The sequence below is a fragment of the Oratosquilla oratoria genome, chromosome 17 (assembly GCF_046742065.1).
Source record: "Oratosquilla oratoria isolate Oo_2021 chromosome 17, ASM4674206v1, whole genome shotgun sequence".
NCBI classification, from domain to species: domain Eukaryota; kingdom Metazoa; phylum Arthropoda; class Malacostraca; order Stomatopoda; family Squillidae; genus Oratosquilla; species Oratosquilla oratoria.
In genome coordinates this window covers 34,409,746-34,424,745 of record NC_134793.1, presented here as the reverse complement: position 1 = coordinate 34,424,745, position 15,000 = coordinate 34,409,746, and the positions used below count along the sequence as shown (strand labels likewise).

The following is a 15,000-nucleotide window of genomic DNA, read 5'->3' as shown; positions in this document are numbered from 1 at the left end:
CCCGTCTCAAGAAGAAACCTCTTTAGGGGAGAGAGAGAGAGAGAGAGAGAGAGAGAGAGAGAGAGAGAGAGAGAGAGAGAGAGAGAGAGAGAGAGAGAGAGAGAGAGAGAGAGAGAGAGAGAGAGATAGATAGATAGAGAAATAGATATAGATATATATATTTATTTATATATACAGAGAGAGAGAGAGAGAGAGAGAGAGAGAGAGAGAGAGAAAGAGAAAGAAAGAGGGGGGGACAGAAATAGATAAATAGTTAAATAGATGGAGAGAAATAGATAGGTAAACAAATAAATAGATAGATAGATAAACAGAAAGAGAGAGAGAGAAGGAAAAAAAAAAGATGGCGAAATACGACACAATTTCCTGGACTGTGTTTTCGCCGGGCACGAGTGAACGGCTCCTGGTTGTCAATACGAGACAAGCAACAAATCGCGTGGCTGCCGGACGTATCGAAATCCAAACTTTCCAAGAAATGGTGGGACCACTCAGAACCTTTCCCCCCCCTCCCCCACCACCTTTTTTTTTTTTTTTTTTTGAGGCAGAAATTTCTTTATTTCCATCCACTAGATCTATACAGGGGTCCCCACTAACCTAGTGCAGGTCTAGTTGAGTCCATACATACGAATACTGATTTAGTTCAGTTAGAGAAAGGTAGAAATAGTGTCACTGGTTTTAGGATTAACTTAGGGAAGTCTTCCTGAAGGAGTTTTTTCAGGCGACCCCCAATATGATCCTCATGATATGATAGCGACCCCACTAATCGTATATGTGTTAATATATATGGTTATTGTATTGAATCAATATAATTTTGCAAAAAAAAAAAAACAAAAAAAACATACAAGATGTCTTGGCGACCCCAGGAAAATACATAAACAAAATAAAATAAAAAAGAAAGTTGTGATGTTATAATGACATTTTTCCTTATTCATCAAGTTTGTCATTTCAAGCAACGATCTGTTCATTTGAAGATAAACAACTCGTGCTTACCCCCCATCAATACAGTGGCACCTTAGATAGGTCTGATGATAATAAACAGATGATTTTATTTACTCGAGATAAGGATTCTTGGGTCGTATAGAGTCTCTGTTGAACTCAACATAAAGGAATCTGTACTGTGTGACATCATAACGAAAACGGTAACTCAGGGACGTTTCGTCAAGGTAATTGCAAATCTTCAGGACTTTTGTTCTCTTTTTATTTATTTATTTATTCTTTACTTTTTCATTTTTTCTACAAATTAGTCTTTTCTTTTAGTACACTTTTTTCACACATTTCTTCTTTTTATTTTATTTTTTCTTTGATGGGGGGAAGGGGACGTTGCGTCAGTAATACGTCACCTCTCCTTCGAAGGAATTGCCAACAGGAAGAACTCGTGCGAATGACCGCTAAAGACACGAGCAAAGCACGCTAAACACTGGACCACTACAACTAAGTTGACGCCGCGGGGCTCAGGAAAGCTTACAGTGTTCCACATCAATCAGTCTCGCTACAAAGTTTACGGAACTAATTAGCCCTTCTAAGGCTACAGTTCTTCAAGTTGTGATGTGATCTACTTCAGCGAGGTTATATGCTTTGCTGGGTTTCGTATGGGTGACGTCAGAAAGCCACACTATCAAGAGGTCTCGTCCAGTTGAATAAAATCATCTGGCGGCATAGAAAATGTACATACGAATTATTTCCACCTTTTACGGGTTAAATTTATTTTTTATATATTCTATTAATTTCCTTAAGAGTAACAGAACATAATGAATAAATAAATAAACGACAGAATAGATGAATTAAATAAGATTATAAAGTAACAAGATAATAATTTTTTATATTTGGCTAATTTCATTAAATGTACCAGAACATGATAAATAAATCAATAGACAATGAAATGAAAAATACATTAAATTATGAATTAACAAAATGAAATGAAAAGAATAAAATAAAAACTGTCTTCGTGGTTACCGCAGAACTAGTAACTAGTAACATACGTTACCTTGTGAAGCTTGAATGTAGTTACCAAAATAACAACTTAGTACAAGACGGAATATAATTACGACAACTCCATTACCAACTGCAGGCTAACAATGCAGTGCTGCTTCAATAGGAGAACGACGTCATCATAATGACGTCATCGTGTATATACCTCATGATCCCGTGATGAATGCAATCGAATACCCTTGCAATGATTACCAACGAATATCCGTATCAATTCAGTCGCACAGAACTCCTTGTTCTGGATGTACATTTGTTTATATCGATGGATATATTTCATGTTTGAAAAATATACCCACACATACTCACAATGTCCATTGGTGTTATTTATTTTGACAGTTTATTCCGTAGATACTCATCATGTTGATAACTTATTTTACGATATTGAGAGATAGTTTATCGATAAACAGTGTTGATGTTTTATATGGCGTTCCGATTGAACCAGGGTGATAAATGTTGTTTATATAATTCTTTGTTTATTAAGCATATACGGGTGAAATGATAGTGTTTATTCTACGTGTGTGCCTTGATGAAAAGTATAAAGAAAAAGGTCTAAATACAAAGGGTGTACACTGGAAAGTGACATAACGTGTATAAAGGACACAGGAAGGTGGATACAATCTCAGCTAGTTTCAATTCATTCAAAACATTGCACATTAGTGTCAACTATACCAACTTCCCACAAACGTTGCCAGACGTATAATATCACTTAACTGGTCTTGTTCGTAGAATTCCCACGGTTGGCCTGGATAATAGACTATAATTACTATTCCCATGTAATTTTTTCAACAGAGTTTATGATAACCTTTGGGTTACACGCGTTCTTTTGTTGGGTGTACCTGTTGTGGGGTCATCTTTGGGTTGTTGTTCTTATGACTTTCATAAATCTGTTAGAAACTCAAAAGGTGAAGAGAAAGGCTCCATCTTGGTAGGGACGAGATGCCACCAAAATGCCACTGAGATGTATTAATAATAAAATGTGCAAGAGGTTTACCAATAGAGTAGTTAATGGATTGAATACATTGCATAACACAAAGCTGTACAAACACATAGACATACGGTTTATATATACATACATACATACATACATACATATATATATATATACATATATATACATATATATACATATATATATTATACAGTATATACAGTATATATATTTATATATACATGTGTGTGTGTATATACATATATATCTGTATACTCGTATGTACACACACACACACATATATACCTATTCATTCATCCACACATGCACACACACACACGCACGTTCCCATTCCAGCCTCACTTGTATAACATTTCACCGATTAATATTGCTAAACTGTCTCCTGCCTTTGGTCGTCATGACGCTCTCATGTGGCGTGAAGCGTCGTTTCGCACCAAGAAAGCATTAGCGTCCCCGCTCATCGCCCGCGGCCGAGTCCAGGCCGCCTGGAGCCTTATCATGTCCTCTGTGATGGCATGATTCGGCACAATAGCTCCCCGGGAATAATGGAGTCTTGTGCCGACTGCGGATCGGGGGGATGTCTTCTGACCCCGCGCGCACACGCACACGCACACACGCGCACGCACACAGGTGTACGTGCGTGTGTACTTGGGTGTATGCACGCATGTGACGGACACACGTGCGCATACATGAATTCACACACATAAACACACACACACACACGCACGCACACACACACACGACTCGATGGCGCAGTGGTAGCGTTCGCGGCCGCCACTACGGGCGGTGTAGGTTCGAATCCCGCCCAGGGCTGAAACAATTTCAGTATCGCTGCGCTACGAGCAGTTACTCCAACTCTCGTGGGCGAAGAGTTTGTGTGTGTGTGTGTGTGTCAGGTCACAGTATAACCCATAGATCGGTCATACACGAGCTCTGATCTCTCTTCCGGGAGGGAAATAGCTGTCGATCACGAGTCCAACATGTGATCCAAGACCATGGTGAATCACACACACGAACACACACCTCCAGACAAGACGAAGTGCTTCCGGAAGCATCTGTGCTTAATCCAATGCACCGAGGGCAACCATTGAGAGATGAAATTAATCAATAACATTGCTTAGTTAACACGTGCAGTTCTCAGAACTTCCTCCCTCCAGCTTTATGTTGCAGTCAGGGTTTAGGAACTTAAGCTTGTTCCTGATAATATCAATGATGTCTTTTTTTGAGATTTGGGTTTATTTTTGTGGTCCTCAGAGTCTTGGGCAAAGTATGGTTCTAGGAAGTTTAGCTTGTGGTGATAATATGAATGATGTGTTTTCTAGATTTTGGTTTATTTTTGTGGTTCTGAGAATCTTGGGCATATTATAGTTCTAGGACCTTTATATAGATGTGGTCTAGAGTTTGAGTTTCCGCATGGACTTTTAACATGATGAGCTCAGAACATGTTCCTCATATATAGTAAATTTTAAGTTTATCTTATATTCTAATAATAATGAAGATAATGATAATGATGATAATAATAATAAAATACAACATACCTACACCAAGGTCTTTTTCCCCTTTCAAGGGGGGTAGCCATAGTCAAAGGCATAAATCCACTCCCACCCATTTCATCCCCACATACTCCACTCTCATTCACCACCCCTCCCTATTATTGTAATAACAATACCAACAACAACAATAATATTAATAATAGTAATAATAATAATAATAATGATAATAATAATAATAATAATAATAACAATAACAATAAATGATATTAATAATAACAATAAATGATAATGATAATATTAATAATATTATAATTATGATTATCATTATCACTATTATTATTATCATTATCGTTATCATGATTAAAATCATTATTATCATTATTATTATCAGTTATCATTACTATCGTTGTTATTATTATTAATTATTATCGTTATCATTATCATTACTATTATTATTATTATCATCATTATTATTATTATTTTCATTATCATTATCATTACTATTACTATTATCATTATTGCTGTTGTTCGACTCGATGGTAGCTTTACACGTAAAAATTTAACAGCGCTCTGCTCATGACTTTTACGCCTTACACACTTTTCTAACTCCACAAGACTCTAACCAGCTGAAGAATAACCTTAGCTATCCCCTCCCACCTTTTCAACCCATTGGATGACGTCATATATACAATTCGATCACTTAAATGATTTTATTCAATTGTGGGGCGTTGCCCGCGCTCACGAGGGCGTCGACAACACTTGTGATTTCCTGTCTCCTCATCTTCCCTTGACAGGGTGACTAGATTTAGTATACCTGTGCTAAATCTAACACATCCCCCAGCATAAATGATACTATACTAACAAGAGATATAACAGAAAGTGAATATATGAGGAACAAAACATTTAACATTAGTTTTGCCAAAATAATAACTTTAGCTCCTGTCTAGCCTGTTCCCACTTGAGAAGTGCGGCCACCTGCCCCTAAGCGTGATCCCCGGCCCCCTTCCCGGCCCCTCCCGGCCACAGCTGCCGCCAACGGCCACTAGACACCTGCGCGGATGCTCCCGAGTCTCCTCTGGCAGTCGTGCACAGATTGATATATATATCTGGTTCTCAGAACCGATGTGCGTTCTATATCCATGCTCCAGATTCTCATTCCCGTTGAGGTTCTTCCGTGTTTACAGTGATGCAGTTCTGGGCCAGATACGCAAAGCTGAAATATTTTTATGTTATCGGTTCTCGGAACCACATTGGTTCTGGCATGTTGACGTCTGCGGCTAATGTAATTCTGGACGTATTTTAAGTTCTCAGATCCAATTTGGTTCTATGTTAACATTTAGGGTTCTCAGAACCGATTTGGTTCTATGTCAACATATGACGTTCTCAGAACCAATTTGGTTCTATGTTAACATTTGAAGTTTTCAGAACGAATTTGGTTCTTTGTTAACATTTGAAATTTTCAGAACCAATATGGTTCTTTGTTAATATTTGAAGTTTTCAGAACCAATTTGGTTCTATGTTAACATATGACGTTCTCAGAAACAATTTGGTTCTATGTTAACATATGACGTTCTCAGAACCAATTTGGTTCTATGTTAACATATGACGTTCTCAGAACCAATTTGGTTCTATGTTAACATTTGAAGTTCTCAGAACCAATTTGGTTCTATATTAACATTTCAAGTTCTGGAAACTACACCAGTTCTGTGTATATATTTTAGATTCTCAGAACTACAACATTTTGTTTATACATTTTAGGTTCTCAGAACCACAGCAGTTCTGCGTGTACATTTCAAATTCCCAGAACTACAGCATTTCTGTGTATGCATTTCAGTTTCTCAGAACCAGAATGCTTGTATCAACATTTCAAGTTCTCAGAACCATCATGGCTCCATATTAAGGCTTTAAGTTCTAAAACTGATCACAATTCCATACTATAACAAGAACCAAAACTGTTGTGACAGTATTCCACGTATATGAACCTCTCTGGTTCTGACAGATTCCATACGTCACCACCAGTGGTTCTACATGACATCAAAATTAATAAAACTATTTCGATTCTAATCGACCTAAGGGATGTACCCAAAGTGTAAGGATTACCTTAGGCTCTTGAGACTATTGTAGTACTTCCTGACAGACACTTCAGGCTCTAAGAACCAGTAAGATTACAACATGATTCAAGTTCACATAAACATGGTTCTACAAGTAAGACTGAAGGTGGAAGAAGCAGACGAGGAGTAATGGGAGAATTTCACGCTTTAACGTTTCGACCCGCAGGGTCTTGATCACAAAGCTAACAACTCAAACGTAACAGGATATTTTATACATGGACGGGTCATCTCATGGGACGCTTCGGAGAGCTTGTTATTCTATTTGCGTATTGTTGATTCATATCAACCTTTTGGGTTCATGTAATGTTTGTAGTTCTCAAAACTAACGTGGTTCCACACCAACGAATCAGGTTCTTAGAACCAGAGCTGCTCGATATTAACATGTTTCTAATTTTTTTTTATCTCACACTTTTTCTTTGTTATTCTCTTTGTTGCCTCGTTGTGGTTATATAAGAACGTAATAATGGAAGAGATTGCAAGAGACCATATGGCCTAAACTAAGCAGTTCTATGCCCCTTACCAGCTGTCATTTCTGTCTATAAGAATTATCTCATTTTCTCTTAAGACAATCTATTCTACTCGTTAATCACTTTATTGGTAAACCAATTCTTGCCTATTTCCTATCTAAACTTAGAATTGTCTAGTTTAAATCCATTATTACGAATCCTGCACTATTGTCTTAATATGATGACCTTACCTGTATGACCCTTGTTAAAGCTCTTGACCCTTCTATTTATTATTTTCTTTGTTGTCTCGTTTAACATGCCTCTATGACCGTTTTGGTTATGTAATGTAGTCTTGTTTACCAACTCGCTGAGGCGATAATATAGTTGATTTTGAAGTGCATGTATAGTTGAATATATATATATATATATATATATATATATATATATATATATATATATACATATATACTGTATATATATTTATATTGTGTGTAATATAATATATATATATATATATATATATATATATATATATATATATATATATATATATGTGTGTGTGTGTGTGTGTGTGTGTGTGTGTAATATAATATATATATATATAGTTGGCGAAAGTGGCAAGCTTCATGCATTTGGTTCTGGTCTGGACCAGAAGACTATATTCTGAAGTTGGATAGTTTCTTGGCTGAAGGGACTGTTACTTAATCACTTAATCGGAGACAATCTATTTTATTTATTTATTGATTTCTTTATGAGGGAGAGGGATTCTACGTTTTACAATATACTGCTAAGTAGGTGAGCCATGGAAATGAATTAAATCGTCTGGCGGCAGTCATGATGAAAAGACAAGTGTACTTCGCTACGAAAGGGTTTGGCTGAGATAACTTCAAGTTTATCGTTCTCTTGCGAACTCGTAAGACAAAAGCCGTACGATATTAAACAAGTACATACATACATATACCAAAGGCTTTTTTCCCCCTTAAAAGGGAGGTAGCCAAAAAGAAAAAGGCATAAAAACCATTCCCACTCATTCCATCCCCAAATACACTCCACTCCCCTCACCCTCCCTACTATCTTTGCACCTCGTGGATGATGGGTCATCAAACAAGAACCAAAGGAAAATTAAACAGACAGATAAATAGATAAGCAAATGAATAAATGAATCAATAAAAATAAATGAATAAATGAATGAATAAGTAAATAAATAGATGAATGAAGTAAATGAATAAATGAATCAATAAAAATTAATTAGTAAACGAATGAAAAAGTAAATGAACAGATGAATGGATTAATAAATAAATGAATTAATAAGTGAATTAATGGATGAATGAATAGATAAATAAATAAACAATGAATGGATGAATAATGAAATTAAATAAACAAATGAATGAAAAAATAAAATAAATAAACGAGTCCATAAATAAATACAATAATACAATATATTCTGCCTAACGCCGAGGGAATTATATAGAGACATTGGGGGGGGGGGTGAGGGGGGGCTCGTCACCGCAGCGAAGGGATCCGTATCCTCCCCGCATCTCCTCCCCCCTCCCCACCCCTCCACTCCTGAGGAACTTCATCTCCGCCATCGATCCTCTCTCACACGTCATCAGAGCTTCATGACACCTTACTGATCCGAAGTCGAGGCTCACAACTCGTTTCCCGAAGCTTCACTACGCGACACGAGCTCCATCGACTCTGCATATCAACAAGACAGACTCCACCGGAGACGTCTAGCACAGTGGCAGACCCTAAAGATTTGGTTCTTGCAAATGCCACCATTCCTGTCTTTTAAAAAAAAAAAGCGACCTCAGCTCAGGGATTGGTGTTTATGATTCTCTGTCTCCTGAGGTCCTTTGGGGCACTTTATAATTACTATTCTGGTTAAGTTAAACCGATTCTTTGAGCTGATGAGGGCGTCTCGTAGTCGTAATGTATATATATTAGACGCATTTAGATATAAGGAAACAGGCAAAACTGGTTGATCAACATGGTGGTTGACGAATGGAATAGACTTCGTAACTATGCAGAACGTATTGAAACAATTGTCTGTTTTGAGAAAAGATTAGATAACTTTATGTTTAGGGATAACAGGTGGTAAGGGACATGGAACTCCCTAGTGTAGGCCTTACGGTCTCTTCCAGTCTTCTCTATCCTTGTTTGAGACCGAAAGTCTGAATTGCCTCATATCACTACAACGATTGTGTTCTACAAACCAGCTTCAACGATTATTTATCAAACAATCTAATTCCTCTTTAAGACTGCCCTCCTACTGAAAGGTCTGAAAACTGTAATGACACTCCCCAACTCTCGTCTCTGTTGACATCAGGTGATTTTATTCAGCGGAAGGGATGTCTCTTGTTATGGAAGCGATGACGTCACTGGCCTCGTTAGCAATGCAAGATGATAAGGCCTTCTCCCGTAACACAGATAGACTCGTCACATTAAACGTTACAACGCTGTTAATGCAAAAAAGAATATATATATATATATATATATATATATATATATATATATATATATATATAGTGTGTGTGTGTGTGTGTGTGTGTGTGTGTGTGTGTGTGTGTGTGTGTGTGCGTGTATACGTGCTTTCTCGCTCATAACCATACACCCTCACTACAATGAAAACAATATCCTTACCCAATACATCATCCGCATTCCCCTACCATACCACTTGAACAATACAATTGCAGGAGGCCTATCATTGCATATCAATACTTGTTGACATTTATCAATTTTCTTTTTGCAGTTGACGTCATGGCCGCGATGAGAAGAATCCAACTCCCTCTGGAACCATGGCGAAGGTAAAGGGCCATTTACACAGTCAAACGGTTTGTCAAACCCGTATTGACAAAAAAAAAGTGTTTGAAGTGATGTTTGACAGTGCGAATTGGGTATTTGGTTGACAGGCGCGTTTGATAAACGTGTTTGACAACCAAATACCTCATTCACACGGCCAAATATCAACCCAAACACTTGTTTGACAACACGGGTTTGACAAACCGTTTGAACGTGTACATGGCTCTTAGGCGCGAGGGGAAGGGTCCTGAGGACTATACAAGGTGAGAACCGAAACCTTCCTTTCAATGTGTACATCTCTGAAGTTACCCGTATCCCCCTATAAACCGAAACAACGCAAATACGACAACCGCCGTTGGCTATTAAGCAATTTCCATATACCGTGATTCACCTGCTAATCAAAGCGATTTAAAAAAAAAAAAACAAGTTTGGATCAATGCAACACCAACAATGAGAGATACATTTGCACGGTTTTGACATGTGAGAAATTGCAATAGTCCTCAGGCACCCAATTATTCAACTGCACGGGTCTTCTTTGATTGTATTTCCCAGCCTTTCCAGGGTTTTTTTACGATTCAGGGATGATTCTTAACATGACCTTACTTGACCTGATGGTGGGCACGAGGCGTCGTTCCTCACGTGACCTGATAGTGGGCACGTGGTGTCCTTCTGGGGAGGTTGTGAGGGCGATCCATTCCTTTGCACGTTCAAGTAATCCACACAATCAATAATCTCACACCCAATGGTTGATACAATCTCCCGTCAGAAGTCATCCCCTGTTTCCAATAAACTCTTCCATTCCAAAGTTGAGGGACGCGGGGGTGGGGGTGGTGGTGGTGGTGTCTGGTGATAAGTGTACTTGGTCCACGGTGGAAGGAAGAATCCGAGTTCGAATCCTGCAAGATATTCCCTCACCCTTGTAGTCTCTCTTTGAATGTGTGTTTGTGAGGCAGAGGTTAATTTTCCTTTTTATTATCATTATTACTATTGGTGTTATCATCATTATATTATTATTATTATTATTACTATTATCATTATTATTAGTCATCATCATCATCATCATCACAATTATTTATCTATTTAAAATTTTTGTTGAAGATGACGCTGATTACTGTATTGATTACTTTCTTACGGATGGTTTCTTTGGTTCTGACCATTCGATGTTGAGCAGGGTCTAATCTCTGTGGAACTTGTCCATCGGCGCTCATTTTCTTTTTAATGATTACAAGTTGTACAGATACAATTTCCGTGGGTCCCTACCCACTAACCCTAAGAAGTCATACGATTATGTCTTTCACAAAAGTTATTACGTCATGGGTGCAAGTAAATGCAATAGAACACATGACGTAATAACTTTTGTAAAAGACTTACTCGTGTTTAGAAATTGTACAGCACTACAAAGGCAATACGTGCGCTTACGTTAGAGGCAAAACCAAGATTAACTGACGCCAAGCTTGCTTAGCGCGGGAAAACATACATAATTCGTCGTGGTTCTCCTACAAAAAGGCGCAAATAAATATAAAATGACAATAATAAAATCAATATACAATACTACAAGTACATATGTATAATATACAAGGAATGTTTAATGCTATCATTACATTCGTATGCCTTGTTAGGGATAATAGGATCCTGATTTAAGCTCAACTTAGCCTTCTTCAGAGGACGTAGGGTTGGACGGGATGAACGAGGGCTAGTGAGGACAGTCACAAAGAAGAAACGAGTCTTTCACAGGAATGTTTAAGAAGCTGATGTTCAATGAAATGAAGACTAACTGTGGTATTCTTAAAAAAATCTTTCCCTTCCAAGGATTTATATAAGATTTATATAAGGAAAGATTTTTTTAAGAATACCACCGTAATATTCTTACGGTGGTATTCTTAAAAAATTCTTTCCCTTCCAAGGATTTATATAAGATTTATATATAAGGAATTTTATTAAGAATACCACCGTAAGATTCTTACGGTGGTATTCTTGAAAAAAATTCTTTCCATTCCAACGATTTATATAAGATTTATATATAAGGAAATATTTTTTAAGAATACCACCGTAAGATTTTTACGGTGGTATTCTTAAAAAAAATCCCTTTCAAGGATTTATATAAGATTTATATATAGGGAAAGATTTTTTTTAAGAATACCACTGTAAGCCAGCTTGCCTATTTCGCATCCTTCCCACCTTTTAACCCTTTATTAAAGGGAATACATCTCGGTTCCATGAACATATAATCTTTTTTTCTATCTTCTTACAGAAAGAGTTGGAAGTTTCTGTCTACTCTCCTCCTTCTCGCCTCTAGTTCCTGGTCTTCAGGTACTTCCATAGCTTACACATCAACACAATTTTTTTTTTTTAGTTTTAGTTTTAGTTTTCCTTGTAAACCTGTCTCGGTAGTCTTCCTGTGGTAAAGGCTTCCTACTATAAACTGGGAGTTTAGCCCCCCTCGAGAAGCCTAAGTCTACGTACAAAGCCTTGAACACTGCGTGACACGAGACCAATGGTTCTAAACCTGGGGGTACCTTTACCCAGGAGGTGCCAAGATAGGAGGGAGGGAGGGGGTGGAGGGGAATGGAATACATGGGGAATGAAATGGGTGGGAGTGATTTCTATGCCTTTTTCTTTTTGGCTACCCCCCGTGTAAGGGGGAAAAAGCCTTTGGTAAATGTATGTATGTATGTATACCTTTACTCCCAAAGGGGTACGAAGCCTTAACCCTGGGGGGGGGTACGAGACATGATACCCTCAGTGCATGGTACTGTATATCTACCACGAAAAAGCATAATGCACATTCATTATAGCCTAGTAATTGACATTTCTAATTTGAAAAAAAACAACAACTTTTGTTCAGTAACTGAATATATCTAATCATTTCTCAGCAAGGTTTTTATCACTAATCCTTTTCGTATATTTGCATTGTATTTATATTGGATGGAGGTTAGATAATATTTTTTGAGTTAATCAAGGGATACTAAGGGCACTGAAAAAGGTTAAGAACCATTGGTCTAGATTCAGGCCAAGGTGCACCTCTACAAAGTCTTTACATTCAAGGCTTTCTTCCTTCTCTCCAGCAGACGATGAGGATTCCAGGTTCTGTTCCAGCATCACGCAAACACATTCTTAGCTTCTTTCTTATTTGCATTTGAAAGATCTATTATTTTTCCCTATGGAATGGATATGTCAGGTTAGGTTAGGTCGTGTTAGGTTAGAAGAGATTGGACAACCCAAGTTTCATGTTAAATTTACGTATTTGTGTGATTCTGGAAACTTAAAGAATTTTGGTCAGAAGGATCACAGACGAAGACGTTGTTGCAAAGTCAATTCATAGCCCAAGTCAATCTGAATCTGTTTTTATTTATTTATTTATTTATTTATTATTTTTCGCTGACATTCTTAAGTTGTGGTTTCTGTCTCATTGTTCGCCCTATAGGACTAGAAATCCTTTAACGACAGCGTTCAGTAAACGCTGATTTGAGTTAAACTGAGTTAACGTGAGTTACCCGGGGGTTGCTGCAACGCAAAACATAAACCGACTTCAGGGGAGCGAGTTAGTTAGGACTTTAACCAGCACCATAACGATCGAGTTTTGTAACTAATTTTGATGTAAACAAAGACGATTAGTGACGTGTCTGAGGTCTTGTTCGGACTCTTTGACATGGACGAAGGATCTAGACAAAGTCATAAAGCTTTTCCCGATAACGAAAAAAAAAAAAAAAAAAAAATCTAGAAAGAAAACTCCGGACAATTGGTTATTGGCAACTTAAAAAAAGAAAAAAAAGAAAAAGAAAAAAGAAGAAAAAATAAAACAGAAAACGCGTTTGATTTGTATCATACTCTCAAATTTAATAAGTAAATTCTCTCTCTAATCGCATCATGGTTACAATACGAAATGAAACTGAAATAGTAATGATATAATTCGTTGGTTCAAACAGCTTTTATTTTTGCATTTTGTGTCTTAAAAAAGGTGAAAATCGCTCTGAAATATACCTTCGTATACTAATGCCAAATATTTTATATTATAAGCCTGAATATCACCTTTACTTAGTCGCCCATCCTCGCGAGTCATGTCACATCATAAGGGGGAAATTAACTTCCACCGTAAACGTAATAATTAAATTTGAGTTCACTAACCTTGGTTAAAGTTCGATCATAGACCACTTCAGTCAAGTACACGCAAAGCACTTTGTATCTCTCTCTAAAGAGCCACATAAGGGAAAAGTTTACATCCCTAAGAACACGTGGGACACTGGGGGAAACACAACGCGGGCGGACAGTTCATATAAACCACCTTCGTCACTGCTTCAGCGGCACTGACCACGTTGACTGAGGTTCTCGCTAGTATACTTCGTCTACCGTGGTTGGAGGGGGCGGATGAGGGAAAACATATCGTACCGCGATGCCTGTCAACAGTTTTCTTGTCCGTTTTGCTGTTATGATATGTGGTTGCAGTCTTGGAATTTGTTGTGACTTTAATTTCCTATTGATGAATGATTGCTCAATACAAGAAAAATATATTTTTCTTTTGTCAGATTTCTGTTTCTGCAAAAAACATCACAATACTATTCACACATATTGGTCAATACGATTATTCACATTGATGTTTTGGAACCTTTGTGATCACAGACATCCTTAACATCAGCGCTAGTGAGAATCTATCATTTGGCCGACAATGCAGTGTGCGCGCGCGCGCACACACACACACACACACACACACACACACACACACACACACACACACACACACACACACACACACACACACACACACACACACACACACACACACACACACACACACACACACACACACATCAATTTGTATTACAAATTACCTCCAATTATTGGTCTGAGGGTTGGCAAGCTACCATATTTTTAGAGAATTTATAAGTTGATGTTCGGGTGGAACTTCTTTATTGAATGGATTCTAATATAATTTGAAAACCTTGTGTGCGTACATTTTTTTTTTTACTTAATGTGCGCTAATTGTAAAACATACGTGCGCGTGACCTGACCCAATTAAATTTTTCGAACTTCTTTACTCTGAATGGAGTGTGATGCCATTGAAGAAGCATCTATCGTTTTTCATTTTTTTTTGGGGGGGGGCGGAAGGATTAGTTGGTCATGCTGCGCATTTAATGATTTTCTTTTATGCTTGAATGGTGACGCTAGTGACGTAATCGTAAGCATGCTGATCCCGCATTCAGATGTGGGTTCGAATCCCG

At 37.7% G+C, this 15,000-nt stretch overlaps 1 protein-coding gene across 1 annotated transcript in view; it reads right to left on the bottom strand.

Annotated features, from left to right (window-relative positions):
• LOC143034604 (uncharacterized) overlaps window positions 1-14,096 on the bottom strand; it is an 85,458-nt gene extending 71,362 nt beyond the window's left edge. Inside the window, exon 1 of the mRNA XM_076200908.1 lies at window positions 13,910-14,096. The gene's annotated coding sequence lies outside the window, so the exon portion shown is untranslated. The remainder of the gene's footprint in view (window positions 1-13,909) is intronic.
• Window positions 14,097-15,000: the final 904 nt, after the last annotated feature.